Source organism: Lasioglossum baleicum, chromosome 6 (assembly GCF_051020765.1).
Source record: "Lasioglossum baleicum chromosome 6, iyLasBale1, whole genome shotgun sequence".
NCBI classification, from domain to species: Eukaryota; Metazoa; Arthropoda; class Insecta; order Hymenoptera; family Halictidae; genus Lasioglossum; species Lasioglossum baleicum.
In genome coordinates, this window is record NC_134934.1 from 8,441,605 (window position 1) to 8,452,076 (window position 10,472).

Below are 10,472 nucleotides of genomic sequence, written 5' to 3' on the forward strand. Positions count from 1 at the left end.
ACGACCTCGTACTATGTAGCTTCGATTATTTGCTTGTTTGAACGGACATGGCACTTTCAGAATATTTATTCACTTACTTAAAAGGTGTTGGCACCTTGTCGTCTAAGACAATAACCCTCCAAAGAGAATCTAAATCAACGTCACTCGTAAACGAATGATATAAATGAAGAAAGTCAAAATCGATGTCTATAATAAAGGAATGAAAATAAACAATACAATAAAATAATTTATTATTAGCACCGTACGTACGGCAGCATGGTGACAAGATATCTCGTCCGCGGTAGTAACCCTTATAGGGTTAATCACTTTTAGTACTCGGTAGGTTTAGTGTTAACGCGATGATGAAGTGAAGCTGTCGAAAGCTAACCTAATCACGATCCACATTGCAGAAACTGGATACCCGAGAGCTCGCCCTCTCCAATCGGCAAAAATCTGAACAAAATCGACTCGGTTTTCGGACGTCGACAAATTCGTCCGGCTTAGAATCCACTTCCGTTATCGGTGCACGAACGAAGATTCATCGATGCGGGCTTGTAGATCGCGGGAATGGCCTCGACCCGGTCCTCCTCGTCCTCAAGCAGCAAGATCCATCGGGCTCCAACGGCGACGGCCGTGCTAATGTCCCTAAGTAGGTTTCAACGGTTTCCCGCTCGCAGACGGAATAACATGGAACACGGTACCTCCATTACCAATCCGGCATGGCTTCCAATTTCTGGTTTCTCGCTGGGTCACAATGTCAGGATGATCGGTAAGATAATCCATCAGAACGGTTAGCGTTGGCTGAGCTCGATCGCCGCGGAGATCCTCGGATCCTCGGGACAAATCGCTGCAGAATTTTTGAGGAATTCCGGACACGAAACATTTCTCTAACAAATTAGTAAATTGTGCATGCTGGTTCACATTGTTGTATATACGGTAATTTTTGATGTCGCAACGAAGACATTTAACGGAACTGTTATAAATAAACAACTGAAAAAAACGCAAAGACATTTCCGGAAGAACAGTATCGTTTGACAGTCCCATTTTACACACTCAGAAATAGAAATCCATTAAGCACCTCAAATTGGCTCAGCCTGGCCACCGCCCGTTTCCATATCACACCTACATCGCAAACTTCCGCGACGCAATTATTCGCATAATTCCCGGTATTATGACTCTCGGCGATAATTTTCCATCGCGGAAACTTAGTTCCCAATCAAGTTTCATGATGCTCGCGAGCCGGAATGCAATCAGGCCGCAGCCGGTGGAGTTTATTTGTTCGCGAGCGGAGATCGCGGCGGCGGCGCCGGAATGATTCTCCGCGTGGGCTGCGAACGAAAAAAAAAAAAGAAAATAGCAAAAAGTTTGGAAAAAAGCCTTTGAATAGAATTAAACTAGTTTGGCCGACGCGGCGGTGAACGAAATTATCTCCGTCGAAGAGAAAATGGAGTCCGAGGCGCAGTGCCGGTGAAACGATAACGGAAAAATGTAAATACGATTATCCGCGTTTGAAATGTCTTGTTTGCCAAGTACTGGTGATGATAAAACGCGATACAACCACTGACAGCGCGTGGGTGTTTCATTAATAGAACGAGTGGAGGGGGTGGAAGAGGTTGCAGGAGGCGGGAAATGGAAACGCGCAATGCAGGAAGTTGCGGAAGGTCGACAAAGAGGTTGGCGAGAGGTTCGAATCGTGCCGAGTTTTATATTCTGTGAAACTCTTCATATCCGTTCTATTCTCGCGCCCTTACCGACCATAATAATTCCTCCCGCTCTTTAAAACTTGCCACGTGAAGAACGTGGCCCGAATGGGAACAGGGCGAAGTTACACGAGCTCCCGCTCGCACGATTCTCTAGCTGTGTAACGAACAATTCCGTCGTTCTTTTATTTCAGCTGTTCGAGGACTTGCCACGTTTCAATGTCCAATAGCCACGGCAACGCGCGAACTAACTTGTTTTTTCCGTTTCTCGACGACTTTCTTGCAATTGTTTTGTTATTTTGATCAGTTCATTTCAGGTTGCGTCACATTGTAGTTCAGTCAATGAATACTCGTAAGGGGGGTGTAGAGGGAAATGGAAGGAACACAATTTTTAACTTTGGGGCTCTGTTTGGACTAGTTAGGAGGTAAACATACTAAAAGTCCCTGCTCCTAGGAGGTGAGCGGTGTACAGGGGAGCACGTAGAAGGTCCCCTTTTTCGGTTTTCCGCTTATATCTCGGAAACTATGTGTCCTAGCAACAAGACTATTCTATACAAAATTAAAGCTGATAAAATGTGCTACAAGATTGATTCGATTCCGTTTTTCGCTATCTCGCATAGTTTCCGAGATATCCGCGCTCAAAGTACACTAATTGTGAAAAAGAAATTTTTGCTTTACTTGACTAGCTAACACTTGAGCACAATTAGTGAACTTTGAGCGCGGATATCTCGGAAAACTATGCGAGATAACGAAAAACGGAATCCAATCAATATTGTTGCACATTTTGTCAGCTTTAATTTTGTATGGGATGGTCTTATCGCTAGGACACATAGTTTCCGAGATATAAGCGGAAAACTGAAAAAGGGAACCTTCTAGCTGCCCAGTTTCCTTTTTTTTCAGTATTCATATAGTTTTGATTTCAGCAGTTAATCATTAATCAAATAATTATTATATAGTTAATCGTAATTAACGATTAATAAGTATTTAATCGTTAACCGCAATTTTTTATCGACTAAACCAGGAGATTAATTGTTAATTGCGATTAACGATTGAAGTAGAAATTTATTCTAATTGTGTATTCTAACTGTGGATGCTTGCAGTAGCAGCTATTTTAACTTTGAAAATTAAACATTTCTTCCGACCTAGAATAATTCTATCTGATCTGTATATGACCTGACCCAGACCAACATATTTAATAATGCAAACAATATTATGAATAATGGTACAGCAATTTTGCAGTGGTGACTCGAAGAGTCACATGTTGAACTATATTGTAACGTTATATAATTGTTTTATGTTACAACGTATGTTGTTCATGAAGTTGTGAACGTTCTTTGTTCGCGAGGAAACAAATTCTTTTAAAATCTTTACTATCTTAACATCAACGCGTTCTACAATAGATGCATAAAATCTGAAGTCTACTGGTGACAAAGTACCTGTTAAAAAAAGAAAAAGACGGAGGAATAAGAAGAAAAATTTGAAAATTCGAACCGAACAAAATCTTTCGCAGCTCCAGGTCCCGGTCGAATTTAATCAAGCGCCATTAATGAATGACGGTCGATCCGCTCGGCTCGTACCGAATTTAATCTTATCGCTCGTAGATCGGATGCAGTGTCACCCGAATGAGGGAAGGGGAACACGTTATTCACACGTTCGAACATCGATGAAGCTCGACGCGGGCGTTCCGCACTTTCGAGGGCGGAATTTGCATAATGCCGGTGGATCGGTGCGGTTACGCTACCCGCTTAAACGCCGTTAAACCGTCGCTCGCTTTTCACTCGTTGTGTCATCCTGTTTTCCTTCGTTTCAATACTTTTCGCCACCCCCTTAACCCCCTGGGAGGACGATGAATTTTTTAGTCACCCTTGCGTTCCACCCCACGCATCTTCGTGCATGATATACCTACCCCGCGGTCTGCGGATAGCTTGGCAGATCTATATTTCTTCGCACTTGTCGAAACTGATGAGAAACTGTTCTTGATCATATCGCTGCTCCGGAAGTATAATGACGCAACTGTAAAATTTTGTGAAATTGACTTTATCGTGTTGGCGGGCTCAAAAATGCATTTATTTTCGTTATAAATCGCATGCTTATTTACCACAATGTCTATAAACTACTCTCATAGAAGAATTAAACCGAATCTATAGGCCATTTCTATTAGGACAAATTGGAATAATTTTTCTTTTGCTTGTTCTGTAAAATTTCAATTTTTGCAGTTGTGTCATTATACTTCTGGAGCAGCGATATGTAGATCCTCTTAATCTCTACGTTATATTTGACACGATCGCGTAAATATCACACAATTTTCACACCTGTGCTATGGTTCACGCAACTTCACGCAACTTGCACACCCATATAACTTGCAAAGTATGCGTTGCACGAAAAAGTTTTGCATACGGAAGTTCCATGGTCCGAAGAGGTACATTATGTAGTCTATTAATTTTTTTAAACGTGGAAGCGTTTCGGAGATTTGATGGTCGACTTTGTTTTTTTAAATGGAATGCTATAATATATTTTTTATACCAAAATGTGGAAGAATGTCGAATTCCGAGTAAAAAAGTATTGACCTTTATTAGCTCTAAACCTAATAATTACCGAGTAATTTCACTTTATTTCCTGAATATTTTACTCGTTAATTATTAGGTTTAGGGCTAATGAAGGTCAATGCTTTTTTACTCAGAATTCGACATTCTTCCATATTTTGGTATAAAAAATATAGTACTCTACTTAAAACAACAAAGTCGACCTTCAAATCTCCGAAACGCTTCCACCTGTAAAAAAAATAAATACACTACATAATGTACCCCATCAGACCATGCAACTTCTGTATACAAAATTTTTTGGTGCAACGCATTTTTTGGAAGTTATATAGGTGTGCAAGTTGCGTGAACCACCCTGTACATATGCTGCCGAATAATGAATATTACGTCTCGTAAACGAAAAAATAGGACTTTTGAGGGCGATAGCGCTCTAGATCGATTTTTTATCCAGCTTTTTTGACTACTGAGAAACCTCATTTTTGTATTATCGAGAAATGAGCACGCGAATCCTACACCCTTGCAATCTTGGAAAAAGGAGTCTACTCCCTTATGTTACCACAGTAATATTCGGACATTTTTAAAAGAGCGATCACTTTTTAAATATCAGATCATACGACTTGGATATTTTTTGAGAAGTTAGAGCAGTTAGTTTACTAAAAGTGCAATTGATCGGAATAACAGAGAAAATACTAGAAGTTGTCGTCTACAGCTTCTTTATGCGGGCGCATATTGAAAATTTAAAACATGCATTTTGTAGATCGGTGTCAATTCTACATATCCTGAATATTTCATCAAATCAGTCAACGTTGCAATAAGCTACAAACGTTTAAAGATCGTGAAAATTGCAGTTCTTCATGATTCTCAGCCTATAACAGAACTAAATCTAAGGATTTTTGCATCTTCCAATGGCTGCAATTTTTTTCGCATCTACCGATTTTTAAAATTTTCAAAATATGTATAAAATTGTCAAAGCTTCACAAAACGTATTTTTTAAATATTGGCCCACAACTTCTGAAAAAAATCCAACCCTTACAATCTGATATTATAAAGGTTATCGTCCTTTAAAAAGTGTCCGAATATTACCGTGGTTCACTGTCTATTATTGAGAAGTAATGACATTTTTAGTTTAATGCGAGCACGATCGCGAACTAAATAAATCGATAAGCGCATCCGATTAGGTTCCCGCGGCGTCTACAATCGCTCGATGCCATCGCTAGTTGCAGCGGTTCCAAGAATCTGCCAAGTATTCGCGGCAACATTGACGTATGCGTTTCACAGTATACGTGCATGGTTTCGCAGAACATCGAGCTATATTCAGAAACTCGCGACAATGAACCGTGCTATGAACGATCACGTTCGAACCTGCTCTGCTCCGCTCTGGCTGCTCGAAATGTCTAGTACACGCAATTCCTCTTCTTTAACTTCCGCGAACAGGGCGAAGCGTGGGAAAGTAGTTTAATGAGCAAACTGCCTGGAGAAAGTACTTCACCGGCTGCGAAGTCACGTCGATAAATATTTTCTGACAATTACTAGACTCTGTATCGCCGGCATTGTTTGCTCATAGTACGGTAAAAAGAAAGTTGGAGGGTGATCGGCGTTCTTTCTTTGTGTCAGAAGCATGTGACATTTTGAAGTAGGTGCGTAAAAATCTACATGCAATGAATATTTTTCATTGAAAAAATTGTTATTAAGCAGGAAGATAAAGTTTCATTAATTATGGAATAATTGTCTGAAGTAAAACACATTATGAGGGAACGTTCATTTCATCCTTTGTTCATCTACAATTTTGCTCGCCTCTTCTTCGCCGTCGTAATATTCAGCAGAGTTTTCACGTTACACGACGGAATTAATTTGATGTCGGTGAAATAATGAAATTGCGGAAGTTTATGCAAATTTTCATCTTTTCAAACAAATTTTAAAACATCGGAATTCGACGGTATTTTTACACCTTCGACAAAGTGAAAATAATTAGTGCAATCGCATTCTTCTAAATCCCATGTATTACTGAAAATCTTTTTCCCTTTTTCATTTTCGAATTGAGAAATCAAGCAAAACTGTGACAATTTCATTTTTGGGTCATGTGATTAAATAAAATTGTAATAATTTCACGTGTGTGATAATGAGTCAAATAAAATTGTAATAATTTCATGTTTGTGGTAAGAAGTCAAATAAAATTGTAATAACTTCATGTTTGCGTTATGAGATAAAATAAAATTGTAAAATTTCATGCTTGTGGTAATGAGTCAAATAAAATTGTAATAATTTCATGTTTGTGGTAAGGAGTCATTTAAAATTGTACTAATTTCATGTTCGTATTAACAACGAATAAAATTGCAACGAATCTGGTATTTTATAATTTTACAAGCATTTTTGTACATACAAAATGCAAAAAATCGTTTACTATAGTTGTAATAATACGTCTACCATTAGTTTCATGCTGCCATCCAAAATGATCAGAGGTGAAATAAAGTTTTCAAATTATTAGAACGATTTTTGTGTATTACTAAATAAACTAAAACCGTATAAAATTCTGTAAAATCTTCAATTATACAGGGTGTCCTTGACCATCCGTCCACCCCTATTAAAATGGTGGAGAGTGATTTTTATTGAACACTAACACAATTTTAGTAACCAATTCGAGTACACTCTATAGTTTTTCTTTTATCGTTTCTTTTTTAATGTGACCTGGAATTTTTATCGCATATTCAGATTGTACGCAAAAAAGTAAAAGTTTTAGGAGCTCGAGATATTGGTAAGAAATTTCGAAACATTAAAAGGGAGAAAAAATTTTTAAATGTTTTCGGCGCAACGGTTCGATCGTTTATTACGAATTATAAAGCAACTTTTGCTAATTGTCAAACAAAATCAACGTTTCGATCCCAGTTTGGATCTTTTTCAAGACTCAATTTGAATCGCGTCTGTAAATGAAATATGTTATAGTAATTTTGAGAAAACACAGAAATATTGAATGATTGAATGTAAGAAAAATTGTTCATAAAGACACACTCACTTGCTTTGGTGAAATTAAATTTATGATAAATGTGCGACAGGGATTATAAAAGGGAGAGTAGGGGAATACTTACACTTAGTTTGGTACATAACCTCTAGCTGCGAAAGCGATATGGTAGACCTGCTAAATAAACATGAATCGAATATTTGGTGTAATCGGTACCTTAATAATCACTTCGCGATTGATACACGCATTTTCTTTTATTTTTTTCCGCAAACAATCTGAATATACAATAAAAAATACCAGGTCCCATTAAAACAAACGACTTCTGATCTGCAAATCCTATTTCCGGTACTATTTGCTAGTACCGGAAATTGCAATTACCCGAATTGGTTACTAAAATTCTGTTGGTTTTCAATAAAAATCACTCTCCACCATTTTAATAGGGGTGGACGGGTGGTCTAGGACACCCTGTACACCTAATTAGCTGAACTTTTGCGGATTCCATTATAAAACCGCGGATTCGTGGATGGCGCGAATGCAAATTGCTAATAACAATATGGTCGCCAATAATGTAACGAAACCTTTCGAAATTGATAGGCTGTTCGAATTAGATTTTGAAATTGTCAGGACGATTAACTGTAACGAATAACGCGGTTCCCTTGTCGCTGTGATGGAAACGGATGCGTCGGCAATTTCGGGTCGCACGGATTTGGATCTCGATATCTGTCCGCGTATTAGTGGCGCGGGCACGAAAATTTAGTCCGTCCGCATGTACCGCAGGCGATGGTATGCGACAGTATGCGCGTATGGTACATCGGCCAATAAAAGAATATGATTTTCGCTCAATGAAACCCGCGAGCCCCCTGTAACGAATTCACAGCGACTTGTAACGCAATTATCGGCGTTACTTCGAAAGCATTTTTCACGCTCTGTTTTTTTTTTTTTACAATGAATTTCATGATACCAACGAGCCCGATGTAATTCGCTCGTCACCGACAACAACGGGACCGGAACGCTACTATTAATAAAAATCGTTCCATTTATCGCTGAATGGTAATCTCACTTTCCACGGCATTATTATTTTCAGATTGCCCGTGTTTGCGCGCTCGGCAAAACATATTTTGGAAAACGAGGTTCATCCTGTTGGCAAAACAGCTGCAACGTGTGTATACCTAAAATATAATTATATTAGTAGACTACGGATTTTTAAGCATTTATGCAGAAATTGTCTTGGTGAAATATAAAACAGTAAAAGATACGAAAAATTTCAGAATATTGCAATGTTTTTATGGAACAAAATCATTAAGGGATGAAATTAATTTTTATTTTGCTTCTGCTTCCCGCAATCAACGCAGAACGTTTCCCGCAATCAACGCAGAAGAATTTGAAAACATTGATGGATTATATATATTTACAATTTATTAAAGCAAATAAAGTGAGAACTCTATTAAGACAGAAAATACGAAATAATTTTCTATTTAGTTCTTGTTTCTTCATGCACAACATTTTTATTTCGCATAAAGGTCAGCAGTCTAGTAATTATACCTTGCGGGGGAGTATTAATAAGGGTAGAGGTTTAGTAAAGACTCCAGTGGAGGATTGTTTTAATGATGAGACGGGTGACGCATACTCTGTTCGCAACGGTTTATTAGCGCGCGAACTTCGTTCTTCATTCATCGTGCACGAACAGTTTTAGAAGGTTCTGTAAAATCGAATCGTCTGTTCTTAAGTGGGACGTGTCTCGGGTCATTAAAATGGTGGACGCAATCAAAAGGCTAAGAACGGTTTAGGATCTCGAATAACGTGTCGGAATCGCACGTCACTCGCATCACTTGTTCATTAGGTGACGTCAGACGACCGATCGATCGATCTACGTGGCAAAAATTAGCGAAATGGGCCGGCGGCGATGTTTTAATCTTAATTACTCGGCTTTCAGCTGTTTCGCGTGCTGTCCGCGTGCTCTGCTGGACATGGGACAAGCTCTTTAACGCGACAAACCCGAATTTACAATGATGAATCGTCTCATTTACGGCCACGGATCCAATTAACGTTATCTGCCGTTTTCGTGTAATGCCGTGTAATTTCAATCGATACGTATCAAGTTTAATTTTCACTTGGCGAGCAGGAACGTTTTAATAGAAACCGCGCCTTGACGCTTCCAACTGATAACGGAGGATCGAGTTGTTTTGTACAGTGGGTGGCGTCTAAATTTAATTTCTGTGAAGAAATTTGCACGCTTGTGTGCACTTTTTAATTCAAGAAATTGCTTCTACTAGGTTCCCTGGGAACTCGATTGTAATTACTACACTGCGGATCTTTATGCATTTATCAAATATTTAAATTTTTCTAATCAATCTTCTTAAGTGTATTGTAATGTTCTTTTTAATGTAACAAAGTCATTAGGGGATGAAGTAAATTTTTATCTTATTCCTGTTACTCACAATCAATGGAGAGCATTTTTATTTTGCATAAAGATCTGCAGTCTACTGATTACTGTCTCGACGAGAAAAGATGATGCTTTCAGAATATAAGGAATAACAAATTCGTACAAAATTAAATTTGTAGTGACCAAAGAAAACGAAGAAAAATTCCCAAGACAAAATTTCTAAAAACTAGTAAAAATAATTTAAATTTTTCTAATGTTCTTTTTAATGTAACAAAGTCGTTAGGGGATGAAGTCAATTTTTATCTTATTCCTGTTACTCACAATCGATGGAGAGCATTTTTATTTTGCATAAAGATCTGCAGTCTACTGATTACTGTCTCGACGAGAAAAGATGATGCTTTCAGAATATAAGGAATAACAAATTCGTACAAAATTAAATTTGTAGTGACCAAAGAAAACGAAGAAAAATTCCCAAGACTAAATTTCTAAAAACTAGTAAAAATAATTTAAATTTTTCTAATCAATCTTCTTAAGTGTATTGCAATGTTCTTTTTAATGTAACAAAGTCATTAGGGGATGAAGTAAATTTTTATCTTATTCCTGTTACTCACAATCAATGGAGAGCATTTTTATTTTGCATAAAGATCTGCAGTCTACTGATTACTGTTCTCGACGTGAAAAGATGATGCTTTCAGAATATAAGGAATAACAAATTCGTACAAAATTAAATTTGTAGTCACCAAAGAAAAAGAAGAAAAATTCCCAAGACTAAATTTCTAAAAACTAGTAAAAATAATTTAAATTTTTCTAATGTTCTTTTTAATGTAACAAAGTCGTTAGGGGATGAAGTCAATTTTTATCTTATTCCTGTTACTCACAATCGATGGAGAGCATTTTTATTTTGCATAAAGATC